Source organism: Macadamia integrifolia, chromosome 9, assembly GCF_013358625.1.
Source record: "Macadamia integrifolia cultivar HAES 741 chromosome 9, SCU_Mint_v3, whole genome shotgun sequence".
NCBI lineage: Eukaryota > Viridiplantae > Streptophyta > Magnoliopsida > Proteales > Proteaceae > Macadamia > Macadamia integrifolia.
This window is the reverse complement of record NC_056565.1, coordinates 41,295,096-41,314,489: the sequence shown is the minus strand read 5'-3', so window position 1 is coordinate 41,314,489 and position 19,394 is coordinate 41,295,096. Positions and strand designations below refer to the sequence as shown.

General features: G+C 39.0%; 1 pseudogene; it reads right to left on the bottom strand.

Annotated features, from left to right (window-relative positions):
- Window positions 1–3,509: 3,509 nt before the first annotated feature.
- LOC122090412 lies at window positions 3,510–3,628 on the bottom strand (annotated as a pseudogene).
- Window positions 3,629–19,394: the final 15,766 nt, after the last annotated feature.

Here is a 19,394-nt window from a genome sequence, read left to right as displayed (position 1 = left end):
CCATCCAAGTTCATAAATTATTAGAAGAAGGATGTGAAGCCTATTTGGCATGTATCAGGGATACTACCAAGAAGACTGTAACACTAGAAGAGTTGGAAGTGGTAAGATAATATCCTGACGTGTTTCCTGAAGATCTATGTTATGCGTCCCCAGATAGGGAGATAGAGTTTTGCATTGATTTAATACCTGGGGCAGCACCTGTATCTAGATCACCATACAGAATGGTTCCTCTGCTGAATTGAAGGAATTGAAAGAGCAATTGTAGGATTTATTGAAGAAGGGTTTTATTAGACCCAATGTATTACCCTGGGGAGCTCCAGTCTTGTTTGTAAAGAAAAAAGATGGAAGCATGCGGATGTGTATTGATTATCGGGAATTGAATGAATTGACTATTAAGAACCGATATCCACTACCCCGTATTGATGACTTGTTTGATTAGTTACAGGGAGCTACTACTTTCTCCAAGATTGATCTAAGATCTGGATATCATCAATTGAAGATCAGGGAAAGCGACATACAAAGGATAGCTTTTAGGACTAGGTATGGCCACTACGAATTTTTGGTTATGTCGTTTGGACTAACTAATGCTCCAATAGCCTTCATAGGACTAATGAACAGGGTATTCTATGCACGGTTTAAAGTATTGGTCCGTATCGTATCGTATCAACCCTTACCGATATGATACAGACCAATACGATACATTAAATTTTTAAAACCCTTTTGTATCGATATGTATCTTACGATACATACCGATACGCACTAATACCCCACCGATAAGCACCGATACTCACCGATATATACCGATACTCTATGAAAAATTCAAAATCAGAGTGAAATGAACGTTTTGGTATGTATCGGTATGTATCGGTGTGTATCAGTCGATATATACGTACCGATACGGTCATAAAATGGCCAAGATGGGTAATTTTTTAGAAAAACACAATTTTTGAGGTGGTTTTGTTCCAAAGTTGCTACCAACCATTTTTCTCTCGAACTAAAGTGGAAATCAAGGTTGGGAATAAGGATTTTACATTTATAGGACAACTACAAACCTTGGATTCTTAGTGCGATACTCTCAATTTATTGTTTATGCATAATACATGTTATATATAGATTTTTTTTAAATATTTTTTTATGAAGTGTATAAAAAAATGTTTCCTATCCATTTCTGTGTGTATTTTTTAGCATATCTTAGCGTATCTCTAATACGATACGATACCCTCTAATACGTATCTTAATTTTGGCCGACCGATACGGTGATCGAGACCGATACTTTAATCCTTGATTCCATGATATGTTGGATCAGTATGTCATAGTGTTCATAGATGATATTTTGATTTACTCCAAAAGTAAAGAAGATCATGCAATTCACCTAAGGTCTGTGTTGCAAAGACGGAGGGAGAAGCAGTTATTTTATGCTAAATTTAGCAAATGTGAATTTTGGCTGTCACAGGTGAATTTCTTGGGGCATATTGTGTCTATAAGAGGTATTGAAGTTGATCCTGGAAAAGTTAAAGTTGTGTTAGATTGGGAGTCACCAAAGAATGTCAGTGAAATTCGAAGTTTTCTGGGTTTGGCAAGTTATTATAGAAGATTCATTGAGAATTTTGATCGGATTTCTATCCCTATAACTCGGTTGACCAGAAAAGGAGTTAAGTTGGAATTGACAGAGGAGTGTGAAAGCAGTTTTCAAGAGTTGAAGAACCGATTAGTAACAGTGTCACACCCTGCCTCCAATAGGCCAAGGTATGCATCACTGGACACCTCACCGTATCTAGTCTGCCTATTTCCCCAAGATCTAGACTAGGGCAGATCATAATACCACAATTACACTACTAAATATCAGAGTTCATATATACATGCACAATCCAACAATAAGATATTTTACATAAGCTCTAGTGCCAACCAAGTGATAAGATATATTTACAATTATTTAGGTGAGAGTTACATACCTTACAAAAAGAGAATATTTATATAGTTTATAGAATCTCAGTAGCAGACTATATACATCAGAGTACGCATCAACAGATATATATATATACACAAAAAGACAAAGGAATAGTCTATCCTATTCCTCAAAAGAGATGGCCTCCATAGGCGTAGTCGTCACATCCACAGTCGGGTCGATGGTTGGTTTCATCCTCTAAAATATTGGCTAGGTAATCTATGGCCATTGTCTCATGATCAAGGCTGGCAGCTGGCCAAACACCGATCTCGTCATCTAGAAACATAAATAAAGGGGGTGAGCACGTCATGCTCAGTGAGGGGGTGGGGGCAAGCAAGCTAATAGAATACAAATAATGCAATGCGTGCTCCATAACTTATATGATGCTCATGAGTTCATTTAACATTACACTACTTCCTAGTCCATTACTAAGTCTGAAATCAAAGGTATAGTGCTACGCAACATAGGTGGCATTCCCTACCCTGTACGTTGGGCCTCAGGAATACAAGTTCATTGCAGGCAAGAGTCAACCAGTCCTGGAAAGAACCTCAGTCCCCCAACTAACCCCTAGGTTAGTAACACCAGGCAGTCAAGTGTACAGTACCTCATACCCTATTGCCATCCGTCTCTGGATATAGTACATCATACCATGGAAGTGTACTGCTGATCAGGCAGCCACAGGTTGGGATTAGTCAATACCTATATCCCCCTACTGACAGGGGTTGTAGCACTCGGGTAATGATACCTAACCCAGCACTTCTACATGATGCATAACTATTCATCACATATATACAACAATCATTGGGCACCTGCTAGGGTCTCATCTTACCTGTCTTACCTTCTTTCCATTCCCAAATCCATAATGTCTATAATTACAAGAATAATAATAATAATACACATAACATGCATGAGGTACAAGAGGAGATACAAGCATAAAATAAAACTAATGAACACTCCATAAAGGTATGTGGGACCATTCGAGATTCTGAATCAAATTGGCTAGACAGCTTAGAGATTAGCATTGCCTCCAGAGTTGGAAAGATTTAACAAAGTTTTTCATATATCAATGCTGAAGATCCTTCACATGTACTACCTACTATAGAATCATTGGATCTAGATGATGATTTGAGTTATGAAGAACAACCTGAAGGAATCTTTGATAGAAAAGAACATCAGCCCCGGAATCATATTATCTCTTATGTAAAGGTGAAATAGAGAAACCACCCAGAGCAAGAAGCCTCTTGGGAAAGAGAAGATGAGGTTAAAGAGAAGTATCCAAAATTGTTTGGATTACCAGGTATGCCTCACAAATTTCGAGGACAAAATTTTTGTAAAGAGGGGGAAATTGTAACACCCTAATCTGATATTTATAACCCTACTTATGGACATGCAAAAAGAAATAGCTGAGGAAGCTAATGCTAGCATGGTTGGAAATTGTGGAATGCCAAGATGGCAGAAGTGACCCAACCTACTCTTGTTCAGCCTGCCAATATCACTGGGGAACTCATCAGGAGGTGTGGACAAAGAGGTAAATTAATTATAAGACTAAGTATAGCAGAAAAAAAAGGTGCAACATGAGGACTTCCTAGGGGGTCACCCATCCTAGTACTACTCTCGCCCAAGCATGCTGAATTACGGAGTTTTGATGGGATCCGATGCATTAGTGCTAGTATGATCTCACCCAAATCGGTAGGTCCAAAACCGGCTAGCCAGTTTATGAAATGTATACTTTAATGCCAGTTTAATAATATATATATATATATATATAAAATAAATAATTAATTTAACAAATGTTAGCTATTTAATAATATATATATATAGAAAATAAAGCTAAGGCCAGTTTGGGCTGCCTTATAAAAGAAATGTTTGGATAGCGCCTCACCCAAATCGTGGCTGCTGTAATAGTAAGGAGAAAAAGAAAGAAAAGAGAAGAAGAAGAAGAAAAAAGGAGGAAGAGGAAGAAAGAGAAGTGAAGAAAGAGCTTCTTCACCTAAGGCTACTCCTAGACCATAACTGCCCACAGGTGAGTCTTATTCCTCAATACAGTGAAGTAATTTTGTGGTTCAAGTCAATTAGGTGACCAGGGTTTAGGGTTATGCAAAATTGGGGACTACTAGGGAATCCTTGTGAACTGAGAAGCTGCCCAGTAGAGAAAGCCCTAATTTTTGTCACCTATTGGGGACCCAAATGGAGGAAACCCTAACCTTACTAAACCCTAAAGTCTAAGAATTTTCCTATTTTAGTAATAAATTATACTAAGGCTGGAATAGAGATTTCCTGGTAGAAATTCTGTCAAATCCCTAAGAATAGAATTTTGGTTAAGTTGGATGTGGAATTTAGTAAATTTAAAAAAAAAAAAACTCTATTACAAGTTTAGTCAGAGATGGAATACCAAATCTATGATTTAAAACACCTATATTCTATCACTACTTAAGTGATTAACTTAGGTAATTGCTTCAGTTCCAAAGAAATTTCCTCTATTTATGATAAACCCTAAATTTTTGTAAAACTAAATATACAGCTTAAGAATTGGACAATTTGAACTCAGAAATGGGTCAAATTGGAATTCAATTTATTCTGTATTGACCTCTTGAATGCAACAGAATTATGGAAGAGGGTTAAACCCAATTTAATACACATCTGTGTGCAGATCAGCAGAGGCAGAATCGAATTCTGCAGAAGAAAAAAAAAGGGGGGGGAACTGGTGGGTCCCAATTGGCCAACCGATTGCTGCCCAGCCAACCTGCCAGTTGGGATTCCAGAGGCCAAATCCTTGTTATGGATGGTTTGTAAGCCCTTAACCCAACCTTGGGACTTGTAGACACAATATTCCAATAGAAATGGACCCTATTGAAAGAGAGTAGTAGGGAATCTGTAGTTCTGAGTTAACTGCAGGTGTGACCAGAATTTTCCAACCAGATGTGGGCCCACTAGTGGTTTCCCTTCATATGATCCAGTAGTATGGGAAACTGGAAACCCTGACTGTGCAATGAAAAGCAATCATAGGCTCAATTGAATTTAGGAATTGGGGTGATGTACTTAGACAACTAGGGTAGGATTGTAATATTTATTCTAAAAATAATTATTTAATTATCTGTGAAATAGGAAATATAAGTTGTTGGGAGGAAATATATTTGAATCGGGAACCCGGATTTTAAGAAATTCGACACCAAGGTGAGTGGGTGCCCTCACTTATTTTATGGTTATTTTTATTTTCTGTTTGTATCTCCTCTTGTACCTCATGAATGTTGTTGTGGGCATTATTATTATTCTTATAAATACTGACCTAATGGATTTGGGAAAGGAAAGAAGGTAAGACAGGTAAGATGGGACACTAGCAGGTGCCCAATGATTGTTGCATATATGTGATGAATGGGTGATGGATAGTTATGCATCATGTAGAACTACTGGGTTAGGTATCATTACCCAAGTGCTACAACCCCTTCTCAATATGGGGAGAGGTACCGACTAATCCCGACTCGTGACTGCCTGATCAATAGTATACTTCTGTGGTACGATGTATTGTACCTATAGACGGATAACAGCAAGGTATGATGTACTGTACACTTGACTACCTAGGATTACTAACCTAGATGTATGGTTTAAAGTATCTTCGATATCGATACGTATCTTAAATTTAGCCAACCGATACGATACATACCAATATACATCAATACACCACCGATACACATTGATACGATACGATATGCACCGATACAACTCTATGGAAAATATAAAATTGAGGTGAAATGTACGTTTCAGTGTGTATCGATACGTATTAGTGAGTATCATTATCCATAGATCGTATGTATTGGTGAGTATCGATACGTATCAGTGGGTATTGGTATATATCGATCAGGACGTATCGGTGAGTATCGATATGAACCAATACAGTGTGCTACGGTCATATAATGGCCAAGATGGGTAACTTTTCAGAAAAACACGGTTTTTGGAGGTGATTTTGTTCCAAAGTTGCTGTCAACCATATTTCTCTCTAACTAAAGTGGAAATCAACGTTGGAAATAAGGATTTTACATTTATGGCACAACTACAAACCTTGAATTCTTAGTGCGATACCCTCAATTTAGTGTTTATGCATAATACATGTTATCAATAGATTTTTTTTTAACAAATTCTTTATGCAAAAGTGTTTAAAAAAATGTTTCCTATCAATTTATGTATATATCTTTAACGTATCTTAATGTATCTTCGATATGATACGATACCCTCCGATACGTATCTTAATTTTGGCCAACCGATACGACGACTGATATCGATACTTTAATCCTTGCCTAGGGGTTAGCTGGGGGATTGAGGTTCTTTTTGGGACTAGCTGACTCCTGTCTGCAATGAGATTTAATTCTTAAGGCCCAACATACAGGGTATGGAATACCACCTAAATTGCGTAGCACTATACAATTGATTCCAGACTTAGTAATGGAATAGGAAGTAATGTAATGTTAAATGAACTCATGTGCATCATTTAAGGTGTAGAGCATGCATTGCATCATTTGTTTTGTTTTTGTTTGCTTGCCCCCACCCCCTCACTGAGTATGACATGCTCACCCATTTTATTTAATTTTCTAGATGATGAGACCAGTGTTTTGCTAACTTCCAGCTTTTCTTATAAGACAGTGGCCTTGGATCACTTGGCCAATTTTTCAGAGAGTGAGATTGACCGTAGACCCGATTATGAATGTGATGACTATGCCTATGGAGGCCAATTTTTCTGAGGAATAGGAAAGACTATTCCTATGTCTTTTGTGTATATATTGATGCTAATGTGAACCCTGATGTATATAGTCTACTACTGAGATACTGTAAATTGTGCAATATTCTCTTTTTGTAAGATATGTAACTCTCACCTAGATAATTGTAAATATATCTTATCACTTAGTTGGCACTGGAGCTTATGTAAAATATCTTATTGTTAGACTATGCATGTATTTATGAACTCTGATCTTTAGTAGTGTAATTTTGGTGTTATGATTTGCCCTAGTCTAGATCCTGGGGAAACAAGCTGACTGGATATGGTGAGGTGTCTAGTGCCGCATTCCTTAGCCTATTGGAGGCAGGGTGTGACAATTTTAGTGGGTATATGGTTGATTAAGAATGTAGCAGTAAGAAGGGCATTTGACCAAAAGGTTTTAGGGACATGTATTGCAAAACATAAAACTCCTAGCAACTTCTAATAAATATCGATTTTCCTCTCAGCAACGCCATTGAGTTGGGGTGTGTTAACACAAGCAAGCGGATGGATAATGCAATGATCGGTAATAAAGTGTTGGATCCGACCATACATATACTCCTCCCCCATTATCAAAACTGTCGTAATATGGGTATAGGGGTAAATTTGTCCTTAGGGATATTACTTAAGGATACTATTGTACTTGTACATGTAAGCCACCTATTATAAATAAAGGATTGTCACATTAACAGACCAAGCATTCCTCACATTTGATCATGGTATTAGAGTAGTGAGATCATCCTTGGGATCTCTGCCCTCGCCGCCGCCCCCTTCTCATTTTTCTTTCGCCATCTCTCTTCTCCACCTTTCAACTCCTTCCACCACTTCTCTCACGCCTTCTACCTACTCTCCATGAGCGTCATCTAGGTCACCGAGAGCCTTCACCTTTACACTTGGCTTCTCAGATCTCTTTCCTATGATCTGAGAGGCCCTCTCCCACAATCAATTTTTTTATGTTTAGGGTTTTTTTTGCCCAAATCAACTTTGATGTCAGAGTTTTTATCCCTATTTGATGCATCTATCTTTGATGGTTCTTTAAGAAGCTATTATTGTGGCTTTGTTGGCCACCTTTACCTATTGTGTGGTTCATTTTCACAAGGGCGCCAAAATTGAATGGTTAGGGTTTCCCTCCCTTTATCGATTTTTGGGTTCAAAGTTTTCACCTTGCTTTTTGGGTTCTAATGCTACCTATGACTGGTTATACAAGGCATTGTGGGTTGTTCCAATCATCTATCTTCATCCCTGTGTACTTCTCTTGCCTGATCATTATGTCAGAAATTACCATTGAATAGATTGTTTTGAAGGGGCTAGTATTGAAGCACAACAGTTTTGGAACTTCCCTGTTAGCTTTGTTCGGCTAGATGGGAAAAATTATTTGATGAGGTCCCATTGTTTCCATTAATTCCCGTGGCTATACGGATTATCTGATAGGCATAACAGTGGAACCTACCACTCTTGGTCCTACCCAGACAAATTGAAGTTCTGACCACTCATTGGTCATGGCTTTCTTTTGAATTCTATACAACCACATATTGCTCGTGGTTACCTTCTATTGGATATTGTAGCCAATATTTGGATGGCATCTCAAGACATACGCTTAAGTTGGAAATTTTGCCCAAGTTTAGGATTTGCACATGCACCTTTATGGAACAAAGCAAAGGACCTTACCTTATTTTAGTACTATTCTGAGTGGCAAGATTGGATTGACCTTGTCCACAACCTTGAGTATTATTAGGCCATCCACTCAATTTACAGCAACAACCCCTGGTATGGCATTCCTTCCCACAATAATTGTACTTCACGTGCTCTTCATTAGATGCATATTGATCACTGGTAGCGAAAGAGTCTCCACGAGATGGTGTACCTAAGCTAGAGTAATGGCTAATCGGTCCTGAGATACAAGAAGCATGGCAATGTGGCAACTATCTCTAACTATACCATGGCATAAGCTTGCTGAAGGGACGGAAAGGGATCACGATTCAGGATGAGCCCAAATCTAATCAAACTCAACATTGAGGTCAGCAAGGAAATTATAGACGCAGAGCTTGTCCTCCCTCTTCTTGAATTCAGTTGCTTCCGTAGTATTAGTAACAAAATATTCATAAAAATCTAACCCCTTCCACATACCTTGTAATGTCGAATAATACTGGGATACGAACAACTCCTACTTGGTTCATGGATTTTCTTTTGCAGTTCATAACACTACGCATCATTGCCAACTTGAGAATAAGTATCTTTGATATTCTTCCAAATCTTTGCCTCAGTGTCAAGCAAGAGAGAGCCCCCTGGCTATGGTAGGATCTATGGAGTTGATAAGGTAACACATAACAAGGAAGTTGTATGTATCCCATTTGTCTGAGTAGAATCAGCAACAATAGGCTTGAAGGTTTCCCCTATAAGGTAGCTAGAGAAGCCACAAGAACCAATGGTAAGAAAGCATGAACAAGACAAGTTGGACTTTAAGAGTTGCAAGAATCAAAGGAGAAGGTAGACGAAGAAGATAGAAGAAGGAGAGGATGAAGAAGAGGATAAGAGAAAGATATTTTGGTGGAACTTTTGGAGAGAATTGACTCTTCCTCTGTATATTCATTTACATGACCAATAACAAAGAGAGATTACATCTATGCCCCCTAAGCCAATGTAAAAGGAAGGCAAAAAAGGTAAAAGTTAAAAGGTAAAAAAAGACAATAGCTCATTAAAATAAATTACAACTTAATGGGCATGTGCCCAAAGTACCCTTATTAATTCTAACACTTCCCCTTAAGCTGGAGAATAAATGTTATATATTTCCAGCTTCCAAAAAAGGGTACTAAACTAGTGAGGAAAGAGCCCTTTAGTGAAGATATCTGCTAGTTGATAATCTGTCTTCACAAAAGGAGTGCAAATGTAACCATAATCGATCTTCTCCTTGATGAAATGATGGTCAACCTCAATGTACTTTGTTTGGTTATGTTGCATAGGGTTGTGAGTAATGCTTATAGCATCCTTGTTGTCACAATAGAGTCTCCTCAATATCAAATCCCAAATCGGCCTGCTTAACCATAAGAGTTCACACACTCCATGAGCCATAGCTCTGAACTTTGCCTCTACACTGGATTGAGCCACAACATGTTTTTTGCTTCTCCATATGACTAGGTTATCTCCCACAAATGTACAATATCCTTTTGTAGATCGTCTATCAGAAACTAAACTAGCCCAATCAGTATTAGTGTAGCCATCTATCCTCAGACATAGCTTGCTTCCACATTGGGTTAGATATAGCTTCAGAGACATTCTTGGGAATGTAGTTAGATGAAAGGGCCATAGAAAAAACAACACCAATAGGAGAAAGAGTATCATAGGAAACAAACTGGGCAATAGGATTAGTACAAACTCTCTTTCTCTTTCGAACAATAATTGGAAGGTTTAGCTCAAAGATAGAGGAGGAACATTACTTGACTGAGGTTGGTGGATCTCAGTATGTAGATCGAAAGAAGACTCTTGGAAGGTCTTCTTTTCCCTTCTTTTGTATACAATAGGTTCCTTCTCTTTACCAAAACCATCACCTGAATTATCACAAGTGTCAACAATATTCACCACTTTATGTTTCCCAACATCAAGCAGAAACGGGGGATAGGAATATCAGTAACCTCTCTACTTCTACTATTTTCTCTTTGAAGAGGAAGCTGAGAATGAGCATAAAAGGGAAAATATTGGAAAATACTCAAGGAAGGTGACATCCTTGAAAAGAATCCATCAGTAGGAAGAGGGATGATAGCATTTATAGCCTTTGGTAGAGGGGAGAATACCCAAGAAAAATGCATTTGAGGGCCTTGGGATCAAGTTTAGTCCGAGTAGACTTGTGGACATGGACCTAACAGACACACCCAAACAATTTAAGGGAAGAGAAAAAGCAAGAGTTTGAGAAGACAAGTTTTCCAAAAGGGATTTGGAACTAAGAAGATTAGTGGGCATGCAGAGTTAATGAGGAAAGCAATGGTAAGAAAAGAATCAGTCCAAAAAGTATTAGGGACATGCATGCCAAAGAGACTCCAAGAGACTTCCAGCAGGTGGCGATTTTTCCTCTCTACTACCCAATTTTGTTGAGGTGTGTCAACGCAAGCAATTTGATGGATAAATCTATGGTCGAAAAAAAAGGTATGGAGTCCACCATTTTGTACTCACCCCTTTATCTGAATAAACAATTTGACTACAAGTAGAAAATTGTGTAAGAATTAGCTGATAGAAATTTTTAAAGATATCATAGACATCACTCTTATGTTTCATCAAAAAAGTCTAAGTAGACCTTGAATAGTCATCAACAAAGGAAAAAAAATAACAATAAACAAATAAGGAAGTTGTGGGAGAGGCTCCCCAAACATCAGCACGCAAAGTATGAAAAGAAACGGTGGATTTATTACTATGGTATGGATAAGAAGAGCGACAATGTTTAGCAAACACACAGGGCTCACACTGAAACACAATGGAATGAGGAGTAGAGGAAAACAAGTGTGGTAATTTTTGTCTCATCACACCGAAAGAAGGCCAGTGGGGTGGCCCAAACATTGATGCCACAACATCACAGAGCCAATAGTATTGTTGTCACTATGATCACACACATAGGACAGAGCAATAGGTAGAGGGGAAGTTCCTTTTCCTGGATCAAGAAGATAGAGTCCCTTTTCCTCACATCCCTTGCCAATAATCCTTTTTGTCACCAAATCTTGAAAAACACAATAAGATGGAAAAAAAAATAACACAAAAATACAAAGATTTGGTTAGGTGGCTCATAGATAAAAGATTAAGGCCAAAATTTGGGACATGAAGAATAGAGTTCAAAGAAATAGAGGGGGTAACATGAACACAAACCTTATAGATATGGAAGAAAGGGAGCTATTGGCAGCCCGAACCTTATCCTTACCAGAACAGATAGAATAGGAGTTAAAACAATTTGACATACTAGTCATATGGTCAGTGGCACCTGAGTCAATGACCTAAGAAGAGGTAAGGGAAGATGTAGATGTAGAGGCCTGTAAGGTGGAAGCTGAAGAATCTGGCACTGCAGTTACCAAACATGACAGAACCTTGCAAAATGCAACAATAAAATCCTGGGTGAGAGAACTAGAGTCAATTTGTAGTCCAGATGGATATCCCATAGGTTCAACCTCAGTCATCATAGTGTTTTGTCTGGATCCCTCTCTCCTGCTGCCATGCAAACTAGGGGGACAACCATAAAGCTCCCAACATTTGTCTCTGGTGTGCCTAAATTTCTCACAATGAGTACATCTGAATCTACCTTTGTCATTTTCGTGGGGTGGCCCTTGGCCTCTTCCTTCAATCTCTGACATAATGGAGGAACACACATAGAAAGTGAGAATAATACCCAAACCAAATAGGGAGTACACACTTTACCCAAAAAAAAGGTAATTCCTTCCAACCAAGGAAGCTCATCACATTGAACATTCCAAAGATAGATAACCAACAAGATGAAGTTTCCATAGGTTCATTGACCCCATACATGATGTAAGAATACATCTAACAAGAAATGGTTGGGTATCCAATCCAAATGGGTACTTAGAACAACATTCCACCAAGTAAACAGATCATAAAAACTTGAAGAAGAACAAATCAAATGTATCCTGCTCTATGTAGCTTCATCCAAACTCAACAAAAAAGTCTCACATGATGTAACTCATCAAAAAAAGGCAACCAATCAACACAATACATAGCATTTCAGACAAAAAAGGTCAAGAAAAGGAAAACTGACGGTACCTGGTAGCCAATAAAAGGAGTTGTTCTCTAACAACTCACACATTCAGCCACCAGAAGTATGGGAGATTAAAAGGAACCCTTGGGCGATTCTAGCAATCCATGCCTCAACCCCAACAAAGGCTGGATGAGACAAAAGAGAGATGACCCTAGGACTGGTGATAACCCAGAAAAACACTCCCTTACTAGTTGAAGCTTTAATCTGTCTTCATATCCTTCAAATCTCCTTCCAAGATGTCTTAAATTTAATGATAGAACTCAATTAGGTCTTCTAGTTAAATCTTCTTACATGGTATAGCCTCTATTGGACCCCTTTACTTTTCTATGGTTCCAAGAGAAGGGAAAAAAAAGAGAGGAAGTGCTGCTAATTGACTCGCAAACCTTACCTAGCTCTGACACCAAGTTAGAATTTAAGAGTTGCAAGAATCAAAGAAGGCAGAAGAAGAAGAGAGAAGAAAGAGAAGGAGAGGATGAAGAAGAGGAAGAGAGAAAGATGTCTTGGTGGAACTTTGGGGGAGAATCGACTCTCCCTCCCTATATTCATTTACTTGACCAATAACAAAGAGAGAATACATCTATGCCCCTGAAGCCAATGTAAGTGTCACACCCTGCCTCCACTCACCTTAAGGCTGGCGACATGGACACGCACACGTGTCCACAATCCATCCAGGATCCATGATGCAGTATTTTAAGTTCATAATATTATGAAATGAATTCTAAAATCACATACTTATAATATAAACAAAATATATCAACTGGTGTTTTCTATTACTATTTACCATATTTACACAAAAAGAATGTTTTCACATCTAGATCATAATTACAGTTATGCCCCTCATAGGGCTACATCTGTTAAGTACAAAAAAAAATCAAAAATAGAAGATGATACTCCCATCCTCAGCATGCTCCAAATGCATAATCATCGCACATGCATCCATCCTCGTGCGCAACTAGCTCCTCATCCCAAAGGTCACCTCCATAGAGAGCCAAGACCTCGATCACAGTTTCCAAAGGATTTCCTGAATCAACATCTAAAAGGGGCAACAACGGGGGGTAAGCTTCCACGAAGCCCAGTGAGGGCTAACACACACAAGCAATCATGACAATCTAAGAAAATGCAATAGTATGAATATTCATGCCCGACCACATCAATATGAATGCAATTATATGAATGCAATGACATGATCCATTTATTATCAAGCAATTCTAAGCAACATTTTCTAAGTCCAAAGGGGGTATAAGTGCTACTGCAATGTCGGTGTTATCCCCAGTCATGAATGTACGTTATCAGTCCCCAAGGATACTAGTTAGTTGTGAGTCAGGAGCATGCCAGTTCTGAAACCACATTGTTACCCAACAAACCCCTATTAATAACCCACCCATAATACCACTACATCGAATCCAACATCGCATGTAGGGTATACCCGTCACTGAATCAAACATCGTGTGAGGGTCTATCACGGCGTTGGCATCTTCGCACCTCAGTCACTGAAAATCATCCCTAACCACGGACCATCGGATGAGAGGATTAGCCAATATGTAAACTATTGGCAAGGGTTGTAGCACCAGAATGGTTATCTTAGCCCAATGCATTCTAATATGCCACAACACAATTCAATCACACTCACACACACCCTGAGCATGCAGTGCCGTCGACACCAACCATTGGCCACCCTACACCCCCAGTCACACACACACACTCACCCTGAGCATGCAGTGCCGCCGGCACTAACCGTTGGTCACCCTGCACCCCAGTCACACACGTACACTCACCCTGAGTATGCAGTGCCGCCGGCACCAACCATTGGCCACCCTGCACCCCAGTCACACACATACGCACACATGCACAATCATAATCCACATTCTTATGCCACATCAACACTTTACATAAGGAATAATATAATAATATAAAAAATGATAAAATTCATCCACATATGCATTATGATGCAAGCATTCCATAAAAACACATAAAATCCCCACACCTCATGTTCTAGATGGCGGTAGATAGTTGATGGTTTCATGTTGCATACTCCCGTCACTTCTCGGTTCCACTCCTATGATACATAATGTTTTTAGGTTATTCGATTATTCAAAGAGGAGTGGGACACTAGGACTCGTGCCCCAATAAAAAGATAAAAATTTAGCTTTAAAATGGTTCACCAGTGGATGGTCATCCGCCAGTTGATAAATCTGAAAGGAATGCACATCCTGTAATATTTTCACCCGTGGATGCTTACCGGTGGATAAATCAGAAAGGAATGCACATCCTACAATATTTTCACCGGTGGATGGTCCCTGCCTTCACCAGCTGGCCGGTGACCATCAGTCGGTGAAGTTAAAATCGAGGTTTTCTTGCCCAGATCAGCCCTATTGGCCTTATGGCCTCTGTGTATGGTGGTGGAAATGCGTATTTTTCAGTGGGGTGTCATTTGCCAACTCCATTCCTCCCTTCTCCCTCTTTTGTATAGTTTACAAATTGGGTTTTGTGATTTTAGGGTTTGTTTTCATATAGGGAATCCTCACACACTTCACTTAGCTTAGATTTAGTGAAATTAGTGAGTGGATCAACATAGGGTTTCAAGATACACCCAATTTCCTCAATACACAAGTCTAGGTTAAGTTAAATTGGGGAAGACTTAGGTTGAGCTCATGGAATGGTCATTAACGGCTCATGAAATCACTCTCACACACCAGACATAGGTTTAATTTCATTTTCCCCAACTTAGGATTAGGTTAGGATGTTAGGTCATAGAGGATTTGCTCAAATTCCCAAATCTTAGGGTTTTGGTTAGGAGTTTCATAGGGATTTGTCCTTAGACCCAAGGTTGAGTGAATATCCTTGCCAATGTAGGTCTCTTACTCTAATTTCCTCCTCCTATTATGTAGTCTTTATGGTTGGGTAAATGGAATTTGGTTGGGTCTCCATTACTTCCAATAAAGAGTGAAATGGGAAGGAAAGAGAGAGAGAGAGAGAGAGAGAGAGAGAGAGAGAGAGAGAGATATTTATGTGTGTGTGTGTGTGTGGAGAGATGAGCATATGGGCTTACCTCAAGAATGAAGCCCTAGCCTTCCTCCCTTACTCTCCTTCTCCTTCTTCTTCTTCTTCTTTCTCCCTTTCCTTCTTTCTATTTTGGTAGGAGAAGAAATGAATGGTAAGAGCCCTATTTATAGCCACTTAAGTCCCACTAAGGGTTGTTTGGGGAATTAATGGATTTTTACCCAATACTAGGTTATTCTGCTATTCGGCACTAACGGCCCACTTCGAGATGTCCCGCCACATTAATCAACTCCCTAACACATTGTTCCTTCAATGTGGATGGGTTTGGAGTGCATGATCGTGAAGTCTCAGATCCCATGGTAAGATAACCCAAAACCGGCTTGTGCACTCACCGTATGGTGTTCACCGGTGGATGCTCCATCCGCCCGTGACCATCAGCAGGTGAATGCTGAACTGGTCACTTTGTATGGAGATCTCTCCTCAGTTTGAGTGGGGCTTTCTCTAGGGTTTCTAGTGTGTGTGAGGTTCAACTGACCTTTCCCTTTGGGTCTAGAATCCCTTCCAATTACTTAAGCATGGGTAGCAGGTGCAAGTGGGGTCGCCCTTCCTTCCTTAGCAAAAGGCGGATGCAACCCAGTACTCACTGGTACTGGTGTCCTCCGGTATCGCACCTGAACATTAAAATAGGATGTTTTGGGGTTAGGCTATAACAGGTAATATCCCCATAAATCACATATAACTAGAAATTGTAAAATATTCATCCAAATGCAATATAAAATAAAAGCCTTAGTGGTTATGAGATGGAATCTGAAGTCACATTGACTTTATCATCATATGCAAGTCATTTTGATTCCAAAATGATTGGAGTAACATAGCCTCGTTAGTTTACTCTCACACAGCATAATTATGTGATAATGCAAATGTAAATAACTCCAACCAAGATAACTTTTATATTGAAATCAAACAAATCTTGATTCTCCATCCCCCCTTGCTTCCTCTAAGCAATCTCCTCCTCCAGTCTTCTTACCACTAAATAAAAAATAAAATACTTAATTCTATTTACATCCTTTTGAAATAAAGAAACCTTTGGCCTACCCACCATGTGGGCTCCCCATGGTGAATACATATTTTTATAAAAAAGATAAGGAACGAGAGAGAGAGAGAGAGAGAGTACAAGTTACCACATAATGCATGCCATACCATCCATACATAAATCCATCCACATGATTTTAAATCCCATAACCACCAAACATTGCATGCATTTGATCGTTTCATTTTATTTATGTAGAATTTTACTTTTACAAAACCACATTTCAAATTGCCAACATTTGGCAATCTTTTGCATTATACATCTCATGTATAAGAAATTACCACACCCGCAAAATAATACCCAAACATTAAATCATATTTAAATTTGATTGGGTTGAATGTTTTCATGTTCCCCACATGGGCTTCTGAAAAAAAAAGTCAAAAAAGGTAAAATATGATGCAAGCCATGAGCCTCGGACGGGTGATTGCAACTTTTGCAGAAATTTACTCCTTTTTTTTTCTCATAACCTGCTCATAACTTGTTGAAGAACAACAGCACATGGCCGCATATGGGACTGGGTATAGTGCAGGTATGGCATCTCATGGCAACCAAACCCATGCTACCATGGTTTGACTGGCAGCCATGGAATCAAGTATCAGTATCGGATCGGTATTGACTGTGACCAATCCTGATACCTAACCGATCCTGAGACAGGTATCATACTCAACGAAGATAAATAAGAGTATTTCCAATTAAGGTCAAAGCATTAAAAGTTTACCAAATTAGTTGATTTTATATGACTTACGAATATTAGGGCTTACCAGAATTTCATGGGAATGTTCACGGACAACGAGCCTGACAAAAATAGTACACAGATGTAGGGAATAATAATAAGAAATTGCATCTGTCGATATAAAATGGTTTCAGTCATTATTTTCCAGAATTCGAGCTAGTCTAAGATCCCTTTGCAGCAGCGCTTTACATGGACACGAAATAGGCAATGAATGTTGTGCTCTGTTATAGGCATCAAGCTGTCAAGTATCACTAGGCAGCAGGGAAGTTCTACGTGAACTATTGATAGATGGATACATATACTATAGAAATAAATCCAACTAAGACCATCGAGCAGATGAGCTAAATAAGCTCCCTGAATTTCACTGCATAGTAGTAGCTGATAATGAGGGATGCGATCTCACTCATGAAGGTAATGAAATTATCCTTGAGGAGACCATATCAACAAATGAAGTTGTTAGTGTTTTTTTCTTTTTGTCCATTTTAGGTATGGTTTTTTTATTTCACGAGCTTTTCGTCTTTCTCTGAAATAGATAGTTAGATGCAAATTTAAATTCCTAAATAACTTTGCTGTTTATTCTTGTATTTCAGGATCAGTATGGGGGTTATTAAGCAACTGTACTAAGGCACCCTCTTTATCTGTGACGAAAACCAATTGGAGAGTAGTTGTTGCTTCTATACTAAGTTTCAAAATTCTTTGAGAAATTGAAACATTTGAAGCATGCTTCAATGTTGTATGTTAAACCAAAGATTTGATGTGGGCTTAATAATCTCAGTTCCTATTCTGAAACTTTTATTTTTGGGTTTTGTAGGATAATGGATCAGGGCCCCCAAGCTTCGAGGATTCCATGTCATCTCCTAAATCAAGTCCATCATCCCCAGAATCTTCTCCCCCAGAAAACTATGGGTAGTAATGGGCAACTCTCACGATTGTATGTCTCTGACTTTTCCATATCTATATTCAAAATGCATGGTCCTAAAGGCTTAGGTTGTTGTTTCACTTCTAATTTCATTGTTCAAATGTAGCCAACACCAATTTCCAAGGAGATAGAGATGGAACATTCTCCATTGGGCAAACTGTGAGAATCAGAGTTAGTCCTTTAAAGGATTACTTGTGTCGAGTCATTGCCATCTGTTGCTCTATTGTTATTATTAAGTTTATTTATAATAATTTTTCTTGATGATTCTGTAGTTAAATGTGAGCATCTTTCTGAGGTTCGTGTGAAGACTTGAAGAGTGTTTTAGGTATAACTTATGTTTTGGATTATTTATGTTCTATATTTCTTTACTGATAGGTTTTTTGTCTATGTTCTCATTAAATCTATTTCCCTCTTCTTAAAGCAGGGATCTTGTTTCCATTGTACATATTTAAAATCAAATTTGGTCGACAGGTATGGACATTTTCTCCATGATTCTGTAGTTAAATGTGAGCATCTATAACCTGCGAATCCATGGGGTTTCCCCCTTGCTTTTCATTAAAAGAGTCGATAGCCTAAGAATCCATGGGGTTGCCCCCTTGCTTTTCATGGCTGAAGTGGATGATATTGAAGTCTCCAGCAATACCCCAAGACCTGGGGCCAATAAAATTGGCAAAGGAAAGGAGCTCATTCCAGAGGGGGAGCCTAAGAGGGGCCCGATTATGGGCGTAGACAAATTGAGAGAAAACGGATAAAAGGGCCCGAGAGGTGAGAGATAGAGATGTGGATGACTTGGGCCGAGGCTGAAGAGCAAGAGATGGAGAGGATGGAGGGGTCCCAAAGAATCTAAATTCTTTCATTTGGACTATGTGAATAGTTAGAAAGGAAGGACCACTTAAGAGCAATAGACATAGCTATTCAGGAAGCATTATCTTCCAACACTCTAGTTTCAAGGAGACTACAGAGGTTTGACTTGGAGGAATGAATAGAGGATCAAATTTCCACTTGTTTGGCCAAGGAATTGAGACCCCACACATTCCAGATGGTCAAACAAATCGTTGGGAACCAGGGGGTTGGCATCAAACACTTGGATGAGCAGCGAGGAGTGGCGGGGTTAGGCAGACCAAGGGAGTGATGAGGTCTACGGCTGTATCTAACGATCGGGGAGGAGGTGACTCTGGTATTAGTGGAGGGGGTTTTGGGTTTTTTTTTTTTTT